Genomic DNA, 7,500 nt, shown 5'->3' with positions numbered 1-7,500 from the left:
GGCATGGACCAACGTCCGGTGCATCCTATCCGCCACAGTACACCAACCAGACTATGATAACCAGGCCAGGAGGTCCAATCATAAAACAGAATATCCCACTCGTCCGACAACCACAATTGCTCAGATAAGCCACCAACACCCACACATGTCCTACACAGGGGTGCACCCAACATCACCACACTGCCTCGTCTTACAGCACAAACACACTGGCAGGAATGAAACACACAGGTCTGCCGCAACCACAGACACGGCTCGCCCCCCCCTCTCACTGGCGGAAAAGCGCATCCCGACGTGACATAACTCCTTTGACACACTGACGCTGCCTCGGGCATCCACGTCCTACGGTCGATATCAACGAACCTCACCCCCCCCCCCCCCCCCACAACACGCCATCCCATACCACATTGTGTACCGTACCCAAACCTAACGTGTACTGTACTACAACGCAATGTGTACCATAACACAACCCAGTTTGTACCTTAACCTAACCTATGTCACCTTAACCTAACCTATGTCACCTTAACCTAACCTATGTCCCTTTACCTAACCTAACCTATGTCACCTTAACCTAACCTATGTCACCTTACCTAACCTATGTCACCTTAACCTAACCTATGTCACCTTAACCTAACCTATGTCACCTTAACCTAACCTATGTCACCTTAACCTAACCTATGTCACCTTAACCTAACCTATGTCACCTTAACCTAACCTATGTCACCTTAACCTAACCTGTGTTGCACCTTAACCTACCTCAATTTGCACCGCAATGTAACTCAATTTGCACCGCAATGTAACTCAATTTGCACCGCAATGTAACTCAATTTGCACCGCAATGTAACTCAATTTGCACCGCAATGTAACTCAATTTGCACCGCAATGTAACTCAATTTGCACCGCAATGTAACGCAATTTGCACCGCAATGTAACGCAATTTGCACCGCAATGTAACGCAATTTGCACCGCAATGTAACGCAATTTGCACCGCAATGTAACGCAATTTGTACCGCAATCTACCCCCATGTTGTGCCTTAACCTAACCCACGTTGTGCCTTAACCTAACCCACGTTGTGCCTTAACCTAACCCACGTTGTGGCTTAACCTAACCCACGTTGTGGCTTAACCTAACCCACGTTGTGGCTTAACCTAACCCACGTTGTGGCTTAACCTAACCCACGTTGTGGCTTAACCTAACCCACGTTGTGGCTTAACCTAACCCACGTTGTGGCTTAACCTAACCCCCGTTGTGCTTAACCTAACCCACGTTGTGGCTTAACCTAACCCACGTTTGTGGCTTAACCTAACCCACGTTGTGGCTTAACCTAACCCACGTTGTGGCTTAACCTAACCCACGTTGTGGCTTAACCTAACCCACGTTGTGGCTTAACCTAACCCACGTTGTGGCTTAACCTAACCCACGTTGTGGCTTAACCTAACCCACGTTGTGGCTTAACCTAACCCCACGTTGTGCCTTAACCTAACCCACGTTGTGCCTTAACCTAACCCACGTTGTGCCTTAACCTAACCCACGTTGTGCCTTAACCTAACCCACGTTGTGCCTTAACCTAACCCACGTTGTGGCTTAACCTAACCCCACGTTGTGGCTTAACCTAACCCACGTTGTGGCTTAACCTAACCCACGTTGTGGCTTAACCTAACCCACGTTGTGGCTTAACCTAACCCACGTTGTGGCTTAACCTAACCCACGTTGTGGCTTAACCTAACCCACGTTGTGCCTTAACCTAACCCACGTTGTGCCTTAACCTAACCCACGTTGTGCCTTAACCTAACCCACGTTGTGCCTTAACCTAACCCACGTTGTGCCTTAACCTAACCCACGTTGTGCCTTAACCTAACCCACGTTGTGCCTTAACCTAACCCACGTTGTGCCTTAACCTAACCCACGTTGTGCCTTAACCTAACCCACGTTGTGCCTTACCCTGCTCTGTAATTGGCATATGACACGTTACATTAATGTATTGTTGTCCAACCGCAACCGGCTCAGAATGTTGTGTACACAGCTATGTGTCATCTCCCCATAACAGCTGCATTGCAGTGTGGTACGCCATAGAGACGTGTGGGAGTAATGGACGCAGTGGATGGCGATCAGCATGAGCCGTCTGTTCATGTAGTGGGCGCGTGTATGCAGACGTAGTAGTCTCTTCTCACACAATGTGATAGCACGGTGCCCCGCGGTTCCACATCTGCGACATGCTACAGAGGCCGGTTGACAGTTGGTCGCGCAATGGAGATCGCATATGTACGGGGGCACCTTCCACGTGCCCTCTAGTCGGGCACATTTTGTTGCGTGGATGTGAGCGAATGTAGTGTGTCTTGACACCTGACAGGCAGGCATGCAATAATAGTTGACTTTGCAAACGGGGATGGACGTGTACGTTTACTGGTGACGTTACGCAAATGAACAACTGGTAACCCGTTGTGGTGCGGTTGATCTTGCTGGAGGTACATCTGTGAGGGCAACGATCGGTACAGCTACGAAGCGGTCCCCACCATACCAACGAACGTGAATGTGAATCTGGGTGTGAAGCGATACGCGGCTGTGGGTGGGTGGGACTGTCCCCGGCCGGTGAGGGGGGGCCGCCCGGCGTGCTGGCCGCGCGGTGCGTGGGCGCACGCGCTACAGCCGGCTGGTGGGGGCGCCCAGTGGCAGGCGCGCCGGCCGACGGACGCGGCAGGCGGCGCAGCTGCGCGCCGGGGCACCCTGCGCGCGGCGCCGTGCAGCCAAAGTGGGTCCTCGCGGACCCGGTGCGAAGCGCGGTGGACATCTGCAGTGTGCTGGTCCGATTGAGGACTGTGTGCGTTGAGGATGCGCCGCCGCCCGGCACTCGGCGCCGCGACGCCGTCTGCTGCTCGGTCGCCCCAGCGGTTCTCGCTGGTGGTTTGTATCGCAGTTGTGCGGACGTGTTGGCACGTGCGCTGTGCTGGGAGAGTTCGCTTCGGCACCCACGTGGGGCCTTTGCCCTTCTGTGGCGCTGGCGTTGGAGCTGCCGGTCACCGTAGGTGGCGCGTGTTGTCTCCCGCCGGCAATGCCACGACAGCACGCTCCCGGGCCTCTGTCGGCAGCGGCAAGCTCAGTTGGGAGCACGGGTGGTCGCACCTAAAGCGTCTACTCGCCTAACTCCGGGCGATTGCGCCTCTCTCGAACCCGACCAAGTACTTAGGACGGCGCTGCGCGCCGCCGGGACCTGAGAGGGTTTCGAGGTGTATTGTGCAGGGGAGCCCAGCCTCCTCCTGTTTGCAGAATAATTGAGCGGACGCTTGCGTGTTCGCGCGGGCCCCCGGGACACACTCCCGGGCGGCCGGCTGCTCAGCTCTAGTTGACGCAGCTCCCTGGTTGATCCTGCCAGTAGTCATATGCTTGTCTCAAAGATTAAGCCATGCATGTCTCAGTACAAGCCGCATTAAGGTGAAACCGCGAATGGCTCATTAAATCAGTTATGGTTCCTTAGATCGTACCCACGTTACTTGGATAACTGTGGTAATTCTAGAGCTAATACATGCAAACAGAGTCCCGACCAGAGATGGAAGGGACGCTTTTATTAGATCAAAACCAATCGGTCGGCTCGTCCGGTCCGTTTGCCTTGGTGACTCTGAATAACTTTGGGCTGATCGCACGGTCCTCGTACCGGCGACGCATCTTTCAAATGTCTGCCTTATCAACTGTCGATGGTAGGTTCTGCGCCTACCATGGTTGTAACGGGTAACGGGGAATCAGGGTTCGATTCCGGAGAGGGAGCCTGAGAAACGGCTACCACATCCAAGGAAGGCAGCAGGCGCGCAAATTACCCACTCCCGGCACGGGGAGGTAGTGACGAAAAATAACGATACGGGACTCATCCGAGGCCCCGTAATCGGAATGAGTACACTTTAAATCCTTTAACGAGTATCTATTGGAGGGCAAGTCTGGTGCCAGCAGCCGCGGTAATTCCAGCTCCAATAGCGTATATTAAAGTTGTTGCGGTTAAAAAGCTCGTAGTTGGATTTGTGTCCCACGCTGTTGGTTCACCGCCCGTCGGTGTTTAACTGGCATGTATCGTGGGACGTCCTGCCGGTGGGGCGAGCCGAAGGCGTGCGACCGCCTCGTGCGTGTTCGTGCGTCCCGAGGCGGACCCCGTTGAAATCCTACCAAGGTGCTCTTTATTGAGTGTCTGGGTGGGCCGGCACGTTTACTTTGAACAAATTAGAGTGCTTAAAGCAGGCAAGCCCGCCTGAATACTGTGTGCATGGAATAATGGAATAGGACCTCGGTTCTATTTTGTTGGTTTTCGGAACCCGAGGTAATGATTAATAGGGACAGGCGGGGGCATTCGTATTGCGACGTTAGAGGTGAAATTCTTGGATCGTCGCAAGACGAACAGAAGCGAAAGCATTTGCCAAGTATGTTTTCATTAATCAAGAACGAAAGTTAGAGGTTCGAAGGCGATCAGATACCGCCCTAGTTCTAACCATAAACGATGCCAGCCAGCGATCCGCCGCAGTTCCTCCGATGACTCGGCGGGCAGCCTCCGGGAAACCAAAGCTTTTGGGTTCCGGGGGAAGTATGGTTGCAAAGCTGAAACTTAAAGGAATTGACGGAAGGGCACCACCAGGAGTGGAGCCTGCGGCTTAATTTGACTCAACACGGGAAACCTCACCAGGCCCGGACACCGGAAGGATTGACAGATTGATAGCTCTTTCTTGATTCGGTGGGTGGTGGTGCATGGCCGTTCTTAGTTGGTGGAGCGATTTGTCTGGTTAATTCCGATAACGAACGAGACTCTAGCCTGCTAACTAGTCGCGTGACATCCTTCGTGCTGTCAGCGATTACTTTTCTTCTTAGAGGGACAGGCGGCTTCTAGCCGCACGAGATTGAGCAATAACAGGTCTGTGATGCCCTTAGATGTTCTGGGCCGCACGCGCGCTACACTGAAGGAATCAGCGTGTCTTCCTAGGCCGAAAGGTCGGGGTAACCCGCTGAACCTCCTTCGTGCTAGGGATTGGGGCTTGCAATTGTTCCCCATGAACGAGGAATTCCCAGTAAGCGCGAGTCATAAGCTCGCGTTGATTACGTCCCTGCCCTTTGTACACACCGCCCGTCGCTACTACCGATTGAATGATTTAGTGAGGTCTTCGGACTGGTACGCGGCATCGACTCTGTCGTTGCCGATGCTACCGGAAAGATGACCAAACTTGATCATTTAGAGGAAGTAAAAGTCGTAACAAGGTTTCCGTAGGTGAACCTGCGGAAGGATCATTACCGACTAGACTGCATGTCTTTCGATGTGCGTGTCGTGTCGCGCAACACGCTACCTGTACGGCAGCAGCCGTGCGCCGCGTGCGGAACCACGCGTGCCTCTCAAAACTAACGGAAATGTTGTGTGGTACGAGCGCTGAAGCTCTGGAGCGGCTGGCCTGCGGCACCTGGCGCCTCGCGCCGGTTTTGAATGACTTTCGCCCGAGTGCCTGTCCGCTCCGGTGTGGAGCCGTACGACGCCCATCGGCCGTGAGGCCGTTGGACACAGGAATGCTGGAACAGGGGCCGTCAAACGCCTCAGTCCCGCCTATGCAACTGTCTTGAAAGAGACAGTGGAAACTAAATGAAAAAGATCACCCAGGACGGTGGATCACTCGGCTCGTGGGTCGATGAAGAACGCAGCAAATTGCGCGTCGACATGTGAACTGCAGGACACATGAACATCGACGTTTCGAACGCACATTGCGGTCCATGGATTCCGTTCCCGGGCCACGTCTGGCTGAGGGTCGGCTACGTATACTGAAGCGCGCGGCGTTTGTCCCGCTTCGGAGACCTGGGAGTGTCGTGGCCGCCTGTGGGGCCGGCCGCGTCTCCTCAAACGTGCGATGCGCGCCCGTCGCCTGGCGGTTCGCATACCGGTACTTTCTCGGTAGCGTGCACAGCCGGCTGGCGGTGTGGCGTGCGACACCTCGTACAACGACCTCAGAGCAGGCGAGACTACCCGCTGAATTTAAGCATATTACTAAGCGGAGGAAAAGAAACTAACAAGGATTCCCCCAGTAGCGGCGAGCGAACAGGGAAGAGTCCAGCACCGAACCCCGCAGGCTGCCGCCTGTCGTGGCATGTGGTGTTTGGGAGGGTCCACTACCCCGACGCCTCGCGCCGAGCCCAAGTCCAACTTGAATGAGGCCACGGCCCGTAGAGGGTGCCAGGCCCGTAGCGGCCGGTGCGAGCGTCGGCGGGACCTCTCCTTCGAGTCGGGTTGCTTGAGAGTGCAGCTCCAAGTGGGTGGTAAACTCCATCTGAGACTAAATATGACCACGAGACCGATAGCGAACAAGTACCGTGAGGGAAAGTTGAAAAGAACTTTGAAGAGAGAGTTCAAAAGTACGTGAAACCGTTCTGGGGTAAACGTGAGAAGTCCGAAAGGTCGAACGGGTGAGATTCACGCCCATCCGGCCACTGGCTCCCGCCCTCGGCAGATGGGGCCGGCCGCCCGCGCGGAGCAATCCGCGGCGGGGTCGTGTCCGGTTGCCTTTCCACTCGCCGCGGGGTGGGGCCGTTCCGGTGTGCGGTGGGCCGCACTTCTCCCCTAGTAGGACGTCGCGACCCGCTGGGTGCCGGCCTACGGCCCGGGTGCGCAGCCTGTCCTTCCGCGGGCCTCGGTTCGCGTCTGTTGGGCAGAGCCCCGGTGTCCTGGCTGGCTGCTCGGCGGTATATCTGGAGGAGTCGATTCGCCCCTTTGGGCGCTCGGGCTCCCGGCAAGCGCGCGCGGTTCTTCCCGGATGACGGACCTACCTGGCCCGGCCCCGGACCCGCGCCGCTGTTGGCTCGGGATGCTCTCGGGCGGAATAATCGCTCCCGTCAGCGGCGCTTCAGCTTTGGACAATTTCACGACCCGTCTTGAAACACGGACCAAGGAGTCTAACATGTGCGCGAGTCATTGGGCTGTACGAAACCTAAAGGCGTAATGAAAGTGAAGGTCTCGCCTTGCGCGGGCCGAGGGAGGATGGGGCTTCCCCGCCCTTCACGGGGCGGCGGCCTCCGCACTCCCGGGGCGTCTCGTCCTCATTGCGAGGTGAGGCGCACCTAGAGCGTACACGTTGGGACCCGAAAGATGGTGAACTATGCCTGGCCAGGACGAAGTCAGGGGAAACCCTGATGGAGGTCCGTAGCGATTCTGACGTGCAAATCGATCGTCGGAGCTGGGTATAGGGGCGAAAAACTAATCGAACCATCTAGTAGCTGGTTCCCTCCGAAGTTTCCCTCAGGATAGCTGGTGCTCGTACGAGTCTCATCCGGTAAAGCGAATGATTAGAGGCCTTGGGGCCGAAACGACCTCAACCTATTCTCAAACTTTAAATGGGTGAGATCTCCGGCTTGCTTGATATGCTGAAGCCGCGAGCAAACGACTCGGATCGGAGTGCCAAGTGGGCCACTTTTGGTAAGCAGAACTGGCGCTGTGGGATGAACCAAACGCCGAGTTAAGGCGCCCGAATCGACGCTCATGGGAAACCATGAAAGGC

At 55.7% G+C, this 7,500-nt stretch overlaps 3 non-coding genes across 3 annotated transcripts in view; all 3 read left to right on the top strand.

The window, feature by feature from the left end:
* The first annotated feature begins 3,348 nt into the window (after positions 1-3,348).
* On the top strand, positions 3,349-5,257 carry LOC126128493 (small subunit ribosomal RNA). Its single transcript, XR_007527057.1, has one exon. It is a non-coding gene; the product is annotated as a small subunit ribosomal RNA (ribosomal RNA).
* Positions 5,258-5,608: 351 nt separating this feature from the next.
* Positions 5,609-5,763, top strand: LOC126128492 (5.8S ribosomal RNA). The gene has a single exon (XR_007527056.1). It is a non-coding gene; the product is annotated as a 5.8S ribosomal RNA (ribosomal RNA).
* A 188-nt stretch (positions 5,764-5,951) lies between these two features.
* LOC126128499 (large subunit ribosomal RNA) overlaps positions 5,952-7,500 on the top strand; it is a 4,222-nt gene continuing 2,673 nt past the window's right edge. The window contains exon 1 of the ribosomal RNA XR_007527063.1: positions 5,952-7,500. This exon is cut by the window's right edge and continues 2,673 nt beyond it. This is a non-coding gene — a ribosomal RNA (large subunit ribosomal RNA).

Source organism: Schistocerca cancellata, unplaced genomic scaffold (genome assembly GCF_023864275.1).
Source record: "Schistocerca cancellata isolate TAMUIC-IGC-003103 unplaced genomic scaffold, iqSchCanc2.1 HiC_scaffold_509, whole genome shotgun sequence".
NCBI classification, from domain to species: domain Eukaryota; kingdom Metazoa; phylum Arthropoda; class Insecta; order Orthoptera; family Acrididae; genus Schistocerca; species Schistocerca cancellata.
Note: the sequence above shows the minus strand (reverse complement) of the source record. Positions and strands in the feature narration are given on the sequence as shown.